The sequence below is a fragment of the Schistocerca americana genome, chromosome 3, assembly GCF_021461395.2.
Source record: "Schistocerca americana isolate TAMUIC-IGC-003095 chromosome 3, iqSchAmer2.1, whole genome shotgun sequence".
NCBI lineage: Eukaryota > Metazoa > Arthropoda > Insecta > Orthoptera > Acrididae > Schistocerca > Schistocerca americana.
Genome location: NC_060121.1, coordinates 988,892,728 through 988,909,456, shown reverse-complemented (window position 1 = coordinate 988,909,456; position 16,729 = coordinate 988,892,728). Strand labels below are relative to the sequence as shown.

Sequence of the window (16,729 nt, the reverse complement as noted above, 5' to 3'; positions counted from 1 at the left end):
GAAGACCCTTAGTTCCTTAAATAAATGTCTGCAAGATGACCTTGGGTGGGCTCTAGCTATTGTTTTAATTACACGCTTTTGTGCAATGAATACTTTTTCTCTGAATGATGAATTACACCAAAATATCATGCCATATAAAAGCAGTGAATGAAAGTAAGCATAATAGGCTAATTTACTCACATGTTTATCACCAAAATTTGCAATAATGCTAATAGCAGTTGCTGCACTTTGTGACAACCAAATTATTCATCCAATTTTAGATGCTATTTTCTTGTCGCAATATAGCCGTGAACGTGTATCTATGTGTTAGTGTGATTTCCTAATAAATATGTCAAGTTATGGCAAGAAATGTGAAGTGCTTCACAAGCAAGTGAGAGGGATTATTTACCACATATATAACTTTTTCAAATGTGAATTTGAAAGCAGAACTACTACTGTGTTCATTTGAAGACACAACAACAGACTGCAGAATCCTGTGGTGTAAGCAAGAGAACTGTAGAGAGGATTGTAAACAAAAGTGTCAGAGCTATAGAAACCTCCAGAAATATTGGTTGCATGTAGCCTGGAAACCACCAGAATCACAAGAAACCTGTAACACAAATTGACGATTTTGACAACAATATTTTAAAATGGTCCATGTCTGAAAATAAATAAATGACAAATATCCAACATCACAAAAACTTGTTACAATTACGCATGAGAAAATTGGCTCCGAAAGCAGTGCTTTGTCAGTGCAAAGAATTTTAGAAGGCATTGGCTTCAAATATGTTAAGAAAAGAGATATTAATTGAAAGAAGTGAGATAGATGCAGAACAAACCACATACCTTATAAAGATGGACAATAAAGAGGAGCAGGTAGTTACAACAGTGTATTACCATGATGAAACACGGGTGAATCAGAATCATACCAGAAATACCTGCTGGAAAAAGAGTGATGGTACTGGTGGTTCTAAAGTTCCCATAACGAAAGGTTCTCAGATGATTATTCTGCATGCTCGCTCTTTTCTGGTTTTGTTCCTGAGAGCAAACTTGTATTTTATTAGTTTGTGACTCCCATTTGCAAACGGATACTATCAATTTCAAGGAGTGGCCCACTGAATAGTTCTTGCTTCAAAGTTAGTCATGTGATGTATCATGGCAGCTATCATTCAGACATTACAGAGAAAACACCAAGTACAAACACAAGGAAAGCGGATATTGGCTTAAAAATAAAAATATTCCATTCAGTATAAACCAGACTCGTGCCAAACTCCTTCAGCTCATTTATTCATACGAGTTATGTGACAGAACATACAAACTTCATTTCTTGCACCTGAATGTGGTCACACAGTTTTGCATGTATTCACACATTTCTGTCAGTATATCCTGATGGAATTAATTTGGGCACGGGTTAAAGGCTATGTGGTAGGGGAGAGGTGGGGAGGGGAGGGTGTGGAGTTCTAGGTAATGGACATTCGGATAGCAGTTACGATAGTATTATGATGTAGGCTTTTGTTTAAAGACTCGTGGTTTAAAAAATATGTTTGTCAACATATTAATTACATACATAGTATGTGAGAACTTACTAGCCTTTATTGATTAGGAATTTGTATCCTATGAAATAAGCAGATTACTGCATTCCGTGAACTGCCCAAGGAGAAGTTAAGTGTATATACTCTGATAACTTGCAAGAATGCAGCTGCACAAATCCTTCAAGAACTCTGATATTTTGACATTTTCAAAATAGAAATTGGAAAATGCCTTATAATGACAGTGGGGTTGCCTGTCAAGATAATGGTGGTTATCAGTAACCATTCCCTCGAGTTTTTCACAGAAGGTAGTCAATTGTTTGCTTGTTCAATGGATCATAAATGCAGTCTCTCATTGCAAGTTAGCTACACCCATAATGACCATTGACAGTGAAAAATATGACAACATACTGACCAATTACTTGATAGTATTTTTCATTACTTTTTGCTTCCAGTAATTCTCTTTTATGCACAGTGATTTGCACTTTACAGTCAAACACACATACGAGGGTCATTCAGAAAGTAACCTCTGGTTGATTTAAAAAAATACACCAAGTTAAATAAAAATATTTTAATATATACATCTTACAACTACATCTTTGCACTATTTTTCTACATAGTCTCCATAGCGATTGAGGCACTTATCGTATCTCTTCACAAGCTTTGAAATTCCTTCTGCATAAAAATCACCCGCTTGTGCCTGGAGCCAGCCTGTGACCGCATCTTTGAGCTCTTCGTCGTCATCAAACCGCTGTGACCCGAGCCATTTCTTCAAATGCATGAAGAGGTGATAATCACTTGGCACCAGGTCTGGGCTGTAAGGTGGATGGTTGATAATGTCCCACTTGAAGGACTCAAGAAGGGCCGTTGTTCTGCAAGCAGAGTGAGGACGGGCGTTATCGTGCAAAAAAACGATACCGGAAGTCAGCATACCACGGCGTTTGTTCTGTATAGCCCGTTGTAACTTTTTTATTGTTTCACAGTACACGTCTTGATTAATGGTCGTACCACGTTCCATGAATTCAACCAACAACACCCCTTTGGCATCCCAAAACACCGTTGCCATCAGTTTTCTGGCAGAAAAATCTTGCGAGGCTTTTCTTGGTTTGGTGGGCGAATTTGAATGTGCCCACATCTTTGATTGTTCTTTTGTCTCAGGGTTCACGTACTTAATCCAGGTTTCGTCACCGGTCACGATTCTGTTTAACAATGGTTCTCCTTCGTCCTCATAACGTGACAGAAAGTCCAATGCAGAGGCCATTCTTTGAGTTTTGTGGTGGTCGGTAAGAATTTTGGGCACCCATCGTGCACAGAACTTACGGTAACCCAATCTTGCTGTCACTATCTCGTACAAGAGAGTCTTAGAAATCTGTGGAAAACCAGTAGACAACGCCGACATTGAGAAACGTCGATTTTCACGAACTTTTGCATCAACTGTCTGAACGAGTTCGTCAGTCACCAATGATGGTCTACCACTCCTCTCTTCATCATGAACGTTTTCTCGTCCACTTTTAAATAAACGTACCCATTCACGGACAACTCCTTCACTCATAACTCTTGGTCCGTACACGGCACAAAGCTCACGATGAATAGCTGCTGCAGAATATCCTTTGGCTGTAAAAAACCTTATGACAGCACGCACTTCACATTTGGCGGGGTTTTCTATTGCAGCACACATTTCAAACTGCCACAAAAACTAAACTAGCGCAGGTACGACGTTCACTCGACCACGGCTTGATGCCGACTGACCTGTTGAGTGCGTGAACGCACAGATGGCGTCGCTACTCCCCCCACAACCCGCACTGTGACCAATCGGAGGTTACTTTCTGAACCGCCCTCGTACATACATGCATTATATACTTTTTTTTTTTTAAATTCTGTGGAGTTAAAGCAGTTGTTATGCAAATGTACTCATTTCAGTTTGTGTTTGATGTTAATCTGTGCACACTGTTCTACACTTTTGGAGGCAAAATTGATTCTTAGCCATTCTGTACAGCAGCTCTGGTGGTATTATGGGAAAGGCAATTTCCTCCAACACAAGTGTTGCTTGTTTATCACTGTACAGGCAGGGTGGACATCCCTACCATTTCCTGACTAGTTCTCTCACGTAGGGAGACAAAATGATTTAACAGAGCTTGTGTTTATATAGTAGAGTTATTTTCAGTTTATTGAGAAAAAAAAGCCCCTGTAAACAATGACAGAAGTGCCTAATTTGTGAGTGTAGTGCTGCAGGGAAAGGGTTTCGATTGGTAAATGTGTGTCTTGCCACTGTCTGATGACAGCATATTGTAAAGCCTTGTAACTGTATTGTAGTCAGTTGGTTGTCAATTAATGAATGACCAAAACTTACCACACTTGTCCCATCATTAACTGCATTACTGATAGACAGCAGAAATAGACATTACTGATAGATAGCATAAATCTCACTTGTAGACTGGGCTTAACTGACTGGAGTCCCTTGCCACACATTCACAATGTATCTTTCAAGGTGTGTTAATATGTCTGGTGGAACAGGATTGATCACGTTCAAATGTAGAACAGTAATTTGCTGTAATACAATGTGTGACTTATGTTGAAATATTTGAAGTTCCATACCAGCGAGGTGACATACTTCTGTTGCAAAGGAAGCCAGTTTAAGATCTGGGCCTCTTCAGATCTTGGGAGAGCAGACGCCGATGTGACTCATTTTATGTCCCTCACGCTACATAAAGTACTCGAGCTATTAATAGTGGAGACAATAAAGTCAACATTGTCAAATGCATGTTGCCAACACGTTACACTTAGGTGGGCTCTGCAGCTTGATACAGCTGACAGCTCCAGCTGTGGAGATTTTCTTATGTAACAAATCACTTGACAACAGCAAATAAGTGCTCACTAAATAAACTGAAAATAACGCTACTATATGAACATGAGCTGAGTGAAGTAATTTTGTCTACTCACATGAGAGAACCAGACAGGAACTGTTGGGGACTTACAGTCTTTCTATAAACTGAAAATCAAGCAGTACTCGTGGCAGGGGAAAGAGCATTTCCTGGTATAACACTGGAACTGCCACACAGGATGAGTAGGACTCAATTGCCCTCTGGCAGTGTAGGACATTGTGCAGGAATTTACATAGATTCTATCTGTATTCATATTATTAATAACATGATAATTAAATAGACACCCTAGCTGCAAACAGGCGTTGATGTACTTCATTGGGGACATGTTGAAAATGTGTGCCCCGACCGGGACTCGAACCCGGGATCTCCTGCTTACATGGCAGATGCTCTATCCATCTGTGCCCGCGGTGGCACGGTAACTGTTCTTTCGGGAACAGATACTACCGTCATATATATTATTAGTAACACATATCTACATTCCAGCAATATGAAAAGGATACATTGCTAATCACCACATAGAGGAAGCATTGAACTGCAGACAGACACAATGAAAAGATTGCTAAATGTTTAGCTTTGAGACAAGAAAGTGCTTCAAAAACAGAAAACTCGTGCACAGCCATTTTGTGTGTGCGTGTGCGCGTGCGTGTTCTGCTTCTGAAGAAGACTTTTTTGTGCGAAGTCTAAGAGTTTAGCAGTCTTTTGGTTGTGCCCGTGTGTGACTCAGCACTTCCTCTATGTGATGAGTAACAATAGTTCCTTTTCATATTGTTGTTATTCCATCCTGGGATTTCCATTCTTTGATATCTGTATTCCAGCTAGTGTTAATCATTAAACTTATTGTGTCTAGAAGTAGTTCAATTGATTTTATTGTGCATTTGGGCATTAGCACACATTTTGAAACAACAAATTGGCTGTACCAGTATTTACTCTTGTAGGCCTAATATCTTATTTAACTTTGTGCTCTTATCTTTAACCTTTATTTGAAACTACTTTTTCTGTTAAACGGCTGTGATGTTATCTAGCTGACATTGTATCTGTTACTGTATTTATAGTATGTCTTACTTTAACTATGTACAATTTGGCATTGAATTTCCCTTGTATTTATTGTAAGTTTAAATTGAAACCTGTACAATTTGACACATTCAATATCCTTGTGATTGACTCACTAACTGGATCTATGGAACAAGAAATAAATAAATAAATTAATTAATTAATTAATTAATGCATTCTGCAGAAAATAAAAACCACCAACGTGTGCGCATACTGCATCACCTGTGATTCATAAGGTGAGCAGTGGAGGGGTTGGTATGACTTTGTGAACTAGCCTGTAATTGCTTTTTGTGATATACTTCGGTAGAGAGAATGGATAATTGCTCGCTCACTCTTCATTTGCAGACCTATGAAGGAGGGAAGTGCACGACCACAATCTGGGGATCTGCCTTCCCTCAAACTTCTAACCTAACCCCCCCCCCCCCCCCTTCCACCCTGTTACACCCGCAGAACAAAATTTATACCTTAATACAGTTCTGCTGCATTTAGATGTGGTATACATATCTAATATTTGGTACTAACCCACTTTATTTAACAATAAACATTAATTTTATACAGTTAAAACACTATTTTTTATAAACTGCAATTTTTTGTCCCCTGCATTCTAGTAGCTATTATTCCTAAGAGACAGAATGAACAGGACTTTTCGTGGTAAATTTACTGTAGTTCTATTATGTACTGGGAAACATTTTCTCCAGCAGATGCAGTTTGTTAGAAATTCATGAAAAGCCTAAAACTGTACCCTTTACTTTAACCCCCCCCACACACACATACACACACACACACACGCGCACAATCCACTGGTCAGGATTTGTGGTATGTTGTCGATGAAACTGGTCAGGATTTTTAGTATGTTGTTGATGACACTCCCTCATTCCAGTGTGCTGTAATTTAAATTTGTGACTACGCAAATTTTTTACCCTGATTTTTCTTTGTTTACTGGACTAGGAGTACGGCTGTATTTCTGGTTTTGACCATGTCATTAGAAGCGGGGTGAAATGATGTGAGTAATATGCTTGATTCCATTCTGGATGCAAAACTGTTGGACAGCAACAGATGCAAATTGTGGTGTATTATCAGCGACAAGAACTTTTTAGATAAAAAAACAGTGGACAGGGCCTTAGTGGTATTCTCCACCATGATCTGTCACATTTTGATGATTTACAGGCAAAGAGTATCAACCACAGGGCCCCATGGAATGGACATACAATATCTGCATGCACCTGATCCCACTACTGGGTAGGTGCGGACAATGGTTGGCAGTCTTGGGACAGTGCTAGTTGCTGGGTCTGATTAGCTTGGCAGTGTTGAGCCATCTACGCAAGATTCTTGTTGACCATTTGCAGATTCTTCATTTTGGAAATGCCCCTACGGCATTGATGCAAGAATCACAATATTGGGAATGCATAACCTCTGGAATCGTCTCTCAACATTGATGATCGTCTTAGTTCAGTAGTAGGACACCTTTGAAAAGATGAAGGTCATGGCATCATGTAAGGAAACAATGAAGTTCTGCAAATGCTGACAGAGGAAGGGCCTCCAATCAGCTGGTTTGTATGAACTGACAAAGATGTCTCCAGAGTGACTCCTGGTGCAACATCTCGAGAAGCAATGGGAACGTCTTCCACCAACTGTTCCAATTGTGGTTCAGTGTAAAAGTAAACAGTCTCTTAATGGTGTACTCCTAAGTGTTCATCCGAATTTGTATTTCCATATTTGCACTATATTTTGACAATGACGAAGTATGATAAATCAGACATTCTCTTGTTTATGAAATTCATCATCAGGGCCCAAAACTAATGATGATGACAGCACATCTGCATCCTATAAGAAAAGAGCCCAGAGTTGTAATCTCTGAGATGTCTGCTCATGCCACATTTACATATGGACAACAACTAATGATTTGTGCCAAGACGAAATTGGTTGCCATACAGGAAATTGTGAAGCTTCTGGATACCATAGATAATTGTGAATGTCCTTCTCTATCAGGGAATAAATTTCATGTTCCATGGTGAGGGTCTCAGATAAGAATATCATAGGCTGTTCCAAACCATTCAGGTACTTATGCGATAGAAAAGTTCTGACCCCATGTAGCGATGTGTTCATGGGCAACACTAGAGATAAATGAGACTAATACAAGGCAAGGTAATAATCAGCTTAGAGTTGTTGCTTCAGCTTACGAAATGCTTAGGAACAGCTTGTGGACCATTGGTAAAGGACCCCTCACTTCTCCACAATCAAGTCAACAAATGTGTTGTTGGGAGATAAATCAGGCATAATACGTAACCCTGCAGATAAAAATCTGTAGATCCTTTACTTTATTTGACGCAGGAAAATGAGAAATGGGTGCCACATCCTCTGATGTCAGTTTAAAGCCATCCTGGCTAAGGACGTACTGTGTATAACTAATGTAAAGATGAAAAAATGAGCATTTTGTCAAGTAGCACTTAAATGCTGCTTGCAAAAGAATGGAAAATATCCACTTGGAAATTCAATATATGACCCTTCTGACTCTATCCTGTGGCCACTATATCATCCAAATAATTGGTGCATTATGGAATACTGTCAATAACATGTTCTGTAAATTTCTGAAATATTGCTGGTGCACTAACAATGCTGTAAGATAACATGTTGTATTGATAGATGCCATGAAAAGTATTTAATACTAGAATGGCTTTGGAAACCTCATCCAAAGGAAGCTGAAAATAAGCTTCCGAAAGAGCAAACTTGGAGAAAAGATTACCCTTGCTGACTTTGAAAGTAAGTCATCAGGATGGAGAAGGGGCACTGAGTCCACAGTCAACTGAGCATCTACCATTTTTTTGAAGTACCCACTAAAATGAATGCACCACCTGGTTTCTGAATATGTCTAAAAATGATGCCCATCTGCTATAAGGAATTGAAGATAACACTTTTCATTCCTCTGAGCGATGCTAATGCATTTCTACTTAAACCTCATTCCAAAAGGCTAAAAGTGTTGGGTGGGCTTGGGAAAATTTTGGTACTACTGACTCTTTTAATGTAATGTAAGCAAGAAAATTAGAAAGCAGTCTCAGGCCTGTAGAAAGGAAGGGTGCACATTGGGACACAAATACGATACTTTTGCAAACAAAATGGTATTCTAAATTACCTGAACTGAGAGTTGGTGAGAAAACCCAAAGGCTGAATAAGCATCTGGGCCAAAAATATTTTCCATCGAGGTTTCTGGTACTATAAAGAAAGGAATTGTTTTGGTTACTTGCTTATACATTAATTCCAGAACTATATGGTCTAGTAACAGTAAGTTCACAGCTTAACTGCCAGAGATTTTAAGAGTGGAGAATGCATTTGGAGATACAAAGTCTGATTAATAATTCAGACCGAGGCCCTGTATCAGAAAGAACTAAAATGAGAATACCACGAACTGTTGCTGACAGCATAAGATGGTTTTGTACTATCCTTACATCTGTAATATTGTTTGTTTCCATCAGTGCACTAGATTGCTGATAGTATGGCTGGCTTTGAAAAACATCTGCTATGTGACCCTGGTGAAAACACTGCTGACATAAATCATTATAATGTAGGCAAGTACATCTAGCCTGTGAAGAAAAACAGTCAAGATAACTGGGCAGTATGCAAAAATTTCACCAAACTCAGGTGGAGAAACTGTTATGGAACTGGGATTAATTTCAGTCTAGTCAAATGGGAGCCCCTCCACTGCCACCTGGACTGCACAACATTACTGCAGTTTCAGTATCAGCCAGACTAGGTCGTGCAGCATTTGCCAATTGAGTTGACAGTTCTGATATCACAAAGCCATGGAAATGGTAACCTGAGCTGCTTGAGGAATCTCAAAAGCTCTAACAGTATGCAAAACTTCAGCTAATGCAGGATCTGACTGCTGTAAAGCTTAAAGTGAGCCTGATGTATCTGCGCCAGTGGAATAGAAAGGCAGAAAACACAAGTTCAAAAACAATTTATCGGACTCATTAAAACAAAACAATAATACAATATCCAAAAGAACAACCGACTCGATCCAACTGCGGATCGACACGATAACAAAGAACAATAATAATAAAAAAGACCCATCTCTTCACAGGGAGTAAACACAAACAGTTCTGCAACATCATGAGGTTCATCAACTGTATCAAGAGATTGGCCAGCTCTGGCCATGGCTGCCAGGTCAGCAGCTCGGTATCCTTCTGAGCGGTGCTTCTAACTGCCTTTTTCCAGTAGTGTGCCACCTTATAAAGCTGGAACTATTTGTGAACACATGCCTGGTGTAGCTAAGTAGTTCCTAGGCTAGCTGCAACCTCTGGTGAAGCTGTTCTGCAGGCTCCGTGAATGGGTAGTGGTCCCTGTCGGTTGTTGGAGGAGACCTGGTGGTGTGTTGTGGCCACCAGTAAGTCTTTCTTTTGACAACACGTATGACGTAGGTTTTCCTGGTGAATATACACCCTGTGATGCAGGCATCCCGTGGCGGTTGGACATAAATTGTGTTGCTGAGGTAGTAAGCATTACAATGTCCGAAGTGCCGGGCCACAGCAGACCCTCCACCCCCAGGGGGGGAGTGGAAGGCTCATATCAATGTCAGGCACTGAGGCTGTGGGCGAAAGGAGACCGGGGGGGGGGGGGGGGGGGGGGTCGCAGGTGCAGGATCCACCTCCACACCTCCATGGGCGTAGGGCCCTCTGCTGGAGGGGCCGCACGGGGTGTGAACTGTGGGGGCAGTGGGCGGTCGGGCGGGGAGAGGAGCACCGTCAGCCACAAGGGCCGACAGCCCTGGAGACAGCAGAGGAGACGGTGGTGGACCACGCCGGGAGTGAAGCTGGTTGGTATGCTTCCGGCACACTGTGCCGTTGTCGAGGGTGACTGCTGCCATAGCACGGCCGATGAGCGGTCACACCCTGGCAGGGACCCACTGGGGACGATGCCGGCTAAACACCAGTGCCCAGACCGGATCCTGTAGAGAATAACGGGGCCGTGTCGAATGCGGAGGAGCTGGGCGAGGAGAAGACGGAAACAGTGAGAGACAAGGGGGACCGTTGAGAGTGGCCGTGAAGTTTTGCAGCTGGGGATGATCCTTCCTGAGCAGTGGATTGGCAGGAGGAAAGAAAGATGGTAAGGGCATCATCCAGAGAGTGTTGGGGATACAATTTCAACATCTGGACTTTTGACTGTCCGGAAAAACTTTTTGACTAATCTTTTAGATGAAGGATGAAAGGAAGCAGTATGAATCAACTGGATGCCCTGGGAGGTGCAGAAGGAGGTAAATTCAGAAGATTTAAATTGAGGGCTGTTGCCGGTCACAAACGTCTCCGGAAGGCCCTCAGTGGCAAATATGCAGGAAAGAGTTTGGATGGTACGGGTGGAGGTCACGGAGGACATGCGACGGACATAAGGAAACCCACTGCCAGCGTCCACAAGGGTAAACCAGGAGGAGCCGAGGAATGGGCCCGTGAAATCTAAGTGCAAACGGGACTGAGGAGAAGTAGCAGGAGGCCACGGGAACAGGCGGCGAGGAGACGCCGACTGGTGCTGTTGACGAGAGGGACACAAGGCAACCGTGCAGGTGATGGCAGCGTCCGTCCCCCTCCAGTAGTTGTGCAGGCAGGCAAGCCATTTTGTCTGGACAATCCCCCAATGACCAGTGTGCTGGAGCTCTGAGACCCACTGGCGGAGGGAGGGCGGCAGCACCACCTGCCAGCGATCGTGATCACCTGAGATGAGGAGGAGCCCATCTCTGACAGACAGGTCCTGGCGGCGGTGCCAGTAGCCCAGGCCTCCCCCTGCAGCAGCTGATCACGGCCTGACAGCCACCCGTGCTGAACGTGGTGCATCAGCACCTGGAGCGTCGGGTCCTCTGCCGTGTGACTAGCTTCGCATCCAGTGGCAAATCGACGACTGCCGCAGCAGCGGCGACATCCAGGTGGGAACTGGCAACCGGGCAGCACCCACTGGGAGACGAGAGAGAAGATCCGCATTGGCATCGAGAGCTGTGGCCCGAAAACAGATGTCGTAGGAATATTCCGCGAGGAATAATGCCCAGCACTGGAGGCAGCGAGCAGTCCTCTTGGGGATGGTGGCTGTAGTGCTAAACAACGAGACTGGAAGCTTGTGATCGTTGTATAAGGTGAAGCGATGGCCGTAGATGAAATTGTAGAATTTCTTAAACCCAAAGATGATGGCCGAGGCCTCCTTCTCAATTTGGCTCTAGTTACACTGAGCCGGGGATAGCATTTTGGAGGTGAAGGCCACCAGGCACTCGGCTCTGTCAATGATGTGAGACAAGACGGCCCCCACACCGTAGTCTGATGCATCGGCAGGCAAGATGAGAGGCTTGTTGAGGTCATAAGGGACAAGGCAAGCCGGCATCAGGAGAGAAGACTCCAGACGGTGGATAGCTCTATCACAAGCTGGCAACCATTCCCAGGGATCATTCTTACAGAGGAGGGAGTGAAGGGTTTCCACCAGAGCTGCGGCATGTGGGATGAAATGGCGGTAGTAATTGAGATGACCCGGGACTGACTTGAGCTGGAAGATGTCCTTCGGGGGCGGCAAGGACCGAAACTCGGGCTGTGACATCGTGAGTGAGGTACTGGACCTGAGCCGAGAACCACCTCTGTAGTCAGATGACGTCGTTGCTGTAGCTCTTCTGAGAAGAATGGAACAGACGAAGTGGCGGTGAACCCAGCTGGCGGTGGGAATCCCCATCAGTGATGGGGTCGGAGGAGACCGTATCCACTTGAAAAGGGAGAGGAGAGCCGTTCAACCGTACAGCCAGAGTGATCACTGCTGTCGTGTGTGGAAAAACCGACTGTACGGAGGAAATCTCATCCGACACAGAGTTGGAGGCATCGACAGCAGTGTGGTCCACGGCCATCACTGGAGATGACCGACAAACCTCGGCTCTGTGACCCTACTTTCCGTAGGTCGAACTGGTCACCCTCCAGAAGTGGCAATCTTGCCTCTGATATGTGACAAAGCATTGACTAGATGAGGGCAACTGTTGTTGCTGATGCCGCTGCAGCTGCCAATTGCACAGGTGAGGATCAGCGCCCTGGTCCTGGAGGGCAGGTGTGGCCTCAGGAGGGGCCCTCGGCACCACTGCAGCAGCTGCGGTGATGGGAACCGGCAATGCGAGGTGCGGGCTGTGAAGACCTGTACCGGGGACTGCAGTGTGGAAGCAGAGCGAAAGGACTGCTCGTGAGTGTGGATAATGGATAATCGGGTGTCTAAAGAGGGATCTATCAGCTTCAGAAGATCGGTCCATAATGTATCGTCGGGGGCATGGACAAGAATCACATCAAGAATGAGTGCCGAACCGTAAGACTGCTTGCAATGGGGGTTGCCACAGAAAAAACGAGAGTCACGGGAGAGACCTTGCAGTATAGCAATCCATTCCCTGTATGACTATGGGGGAAGCATATGACAACAGAACAACTTGTGATGTGCCGCCACCACATGGACCTGAGAGTCAAAATAATCCAATAGGCTAGAGGCCAATCCCTCATAGGAGAGAGCATGAGGTTCCGTATACTGATGCAGCTGTTGCAGAAGGTGATAAAGTTCTGGGCCCACATAGGTGAGGAAAAATGCACGACGCCGAACGTCACCAGTGACATCGTGAGCAATAAAGTATTGCTCCAAATGAGCCACGTAGTTGCCCCAAGGTTCAATGGATTTGTCGAACGTCGGAAACACAGGGGGCGCGGCACGGAGCCCTGGAAGTGGGGAAGTCGGGTGGGACCCCTGCCTTGGCACCTCAACAGGAGGGGTGGACATCGCCTGTAAACACTGAATAACCTCGACATACTGGGGCGTCGGTCAAATGCTATTAGTGCTGATAACATGGCCGAGGTAGGTCACCTGAGGAACAAAAAGACATTCCTGCTTGTTGCAATGTAAGCTGGCACCCTGAAGAACCTGGAAGGCCATCTGCCATAGCAGACAACCACCGAGCAAACGTTGGAAACTCATAAACCAGCTTGTCGTCACTGAAGTATCTGTGCTAGCAGAATAGAGACAGAAAACACAAGTCCGAAAACAATTTATTGGACTCACCAAAACAAAATAATAATACAATATCCAAAAGAACAACCGACTCGATCCCAACTGCGGATCTACACAATTACAAAATAACAAAGGATAATAATAATAAAAAAGACCCGTCTCTTCACGGGGAGTGAACACACAAAGTTCTGCAAAGTCAAGAGGATCCTTGACTATACCGAGAGATCAGCTAGTTAGAAGAGGCGTCTGGCCGTGGCTGCTGGGGCGACAGCTCTGTATCCTTCTGAACAGTGCACCAAACTGCCTTTCGCCAGCAGTGCGCTGCCTTATAAAGCCTGTTGGCAGATGTATATGCCGGAACTATTTGCGATTATGTGCCTGGCACAGCAGAGTAGTTCCTAGCCTAGCTGCAACCTCTGGTGAAGCTGTTCTGCAGGCTCTGCAAATGGGTAGCGATCACTGGCAGTCGTCGGTGGAGATCTGGTGGTGTGTCGTGTTGTGGCTGCCGGTAAGTCTTTGTTTTGACGACACAGACGATGTAGGTTTTCCTGGTGAATATACACCCTGTGACGCGGGCATCCCACGATGACTGGACGTAAAGTGGAACGCCGATGCATTGGGCGCTACTATGATGTCCAAAGTGTGCAGCCACAGCAAAGCCCTTCACTGTCCACTGCTTATCTGATTACCACATCACGTATTAATGATTTTGCGTATGCTAGTCCTCGAGAACAATGTAAACATGCGTTTTTTACCAATGCATTGTAGGTTTGCTATCCGTGATGCATAACTGTGCAATTTTGTCCTACAGTGTTGAAGCGGTTCTAAATGAGCAGTCACCAAATGCATTTTTGTACCAAAATGTTAACTCAGGAGAGAGTGTCAGCACTGCTGGGTCAGACAATGGGACCAATTTTTGCACAAGAAGATAGAGCTGTGGGTTTGTTGATAATAGAAAGACCCACTGTTGCCCAGGGCACTTAAGGTCACTTGCCTGGAAATGAAGTGCTAAACGCTTTTGATACACTTTCCAGTGATCTTGAGCTTCATCGATTGGCTAGAAAGTCGGAAGTGCTGGAAGTAATTGTAGATGAGTCAGATATGTCAGCTACTGCATGAGCTTGTGCTGCTGTTTGAACTGTTGTTTCCAGAGCTGGCATACAATACACTTAGCTTTCCACTCTTATTATCTCATCCATGATGTTTTGGCAGTAATCTCCGTCTTGCATATTATCCTGTCTTCCACTTTTAAGCTCTCAAGTATTCAAATGTGTTTCGGTGCGGTCCCCAACAATCAGTCTTAGTAGATAGAGGAACAACTAGCCCAGAAGTGAAGTCCATATGTAAAATGGAAAAAGCACAACCCTTATGCAAGTTTTCTCAGTGTGCCAACATGCATTACACATTAAAATATGCTAGCCTAACTATTAAAGCAAAAACACACATGGCATAACGAACATTCTTAAAACAGAATCAATTTAACAACTATACCAGTGTATTTTAGTTTGTTATTTGTGCTGTCAAGTGATATAACTTGCATAAGGGTTGCAGTTTTTTCATTTCACATATGGACTTTCGCCTTGGATAATTGTGACCCTGCCTACTGAGATTGAGCAAAACTCTTATTATAACAATGAAGACAATCAATTATTGATAAAATTATTTAATTGGACAGATAAAATATCTACTCACCAAGCGGTAGCAGAGCACGCACATAAAAAGACTGTTGTGATTGGCAAGCTTTCGGAGCCAGTGGCTCCTTCTTCAAGCAGAAAGGTTGAAGTGGAAGGAAGAAGGGCGAAGGAAAAGGCCTGGAGAGGTCTAGGAAAAGGGATAGATTTCGGGAAAGTCACCCAGAACAGCAGGTCAGGGGAGACATACCATACGTGATGAGAAGAAAAGACATTGTTGGGGTCTGCATCGGATGAGATTTGAAAACCTGTGAGCTCAAAGGTGGAAGACACGGTAATATGTAAGACAGAGATTACTACTAAAACATTGTGCATGAGTTAAGAAGAGTGAAAAGCTAAGTGCGTGATATCCCTGCCACTGATGATGTATGGAATGTCTCGTGCTATAAAAGTAACTATTTGTATTGTGATGTAGCTTTGTATGGCTCAGATGAGTGACTTCACTTAACTGCTGGAACAGCATAATGAAATAAACTATTTCAAAATAAAAGCACAAACTACACGGGAAAAATACTTTCATCAACTACCTGTGTGTATCATTATGTGCATAATGGATTGAAAATGAAGCACAAATCATAAGACAGGGGATTTACTGTCATTTGGTTTACCACAGTTTGTCTTGACAAATGCATTATAATTGAAGGTGACTTTTGTTTGACATTGCAGATATTCTGTGTAAAGTACTTTGTGTACATAATTTGTGCTGCACCAGATTTCAGCAAATTCCTGAAGCACACAAAAGTGCATCTGTATCTTAGTTTTCCTTACTGCCCCAAGAATAAGCTACACTCTTATCTAAAGCTACACTTATGACTTATTTTGATTTTCTTTATCCCCATCTTTTATACTTACCTCACTGTAGCAACGTAATACCATGCATAAACTGTAATTTTAAGTTAATTTCAGTTTCATACAGTATGGCTAACCGTTCAGCCTTGTTCAAACTCCAGCAGTTTGTCTTGTGGAATGTTTGCTGTAGGTGAGGCATAGTGGTGCATTGTGCTATGTTTATGGCCAACAGAATGATATATTCAGCATTGAGTGTTCTTTTCGTGTTTGTCTAATGTAATCCTTCAGAAAGTGCTACCCAACCCATCCACATATTTTTACAATAGTTAGTGTAAATATTAGTGTATTTGTGATTAGTTCTGTTTAGCAATAAACAACAGGCAACCAGGAATTTCCATTATTGTTATGTATTTAGTTTCTCTTTGACATAAATCATGTCACTTTCAGTATTTTACAAACAAGTTTAAGACAGTGTGAAATTCCTCTAATTATGCTTAAGATAGCATTGTAGGCTGTACTTTTTATGGTAACAAATGCTTCGCAAATTTTGACCATTAGACTGGACATTAACTCATAGTTTCAATAACCTCCATTGTGTTGTCTGTAATTGCCTGTGAGTGTTTTGTAACAAATAAATGTAAGTGTGTAAAGTTAATAAATTCTCTCTCTAACTGCTCCCCTCAACCAACAATCTAACTGTTTTTGTGTGCCTGTGTGATTTACTATCTTATGTAATCAACTTTGTTGACCTCATGTAGTTCACATCATTCTGTGTTGTGCTTTTACTCACGATGTGTAAAATATGCATTCTTTGTTC

The 16,729-nt window shown here is 43.1% G+C and overlaps 1 protein-coding gene across 1 annotated transcript in view; it reads left to right on the top strand.

The window, feature by feature from the left end:
• Positions 1-16,729, top strand: part of LOC124605633 (dedicator of cytokinesis protein 1) — a 460,559-nt gene that overhangs the window by 409,733 nt on the left and 34,097 nt on the right. The gene's annotated exons all lie outside the window — the stretch shown is intronic.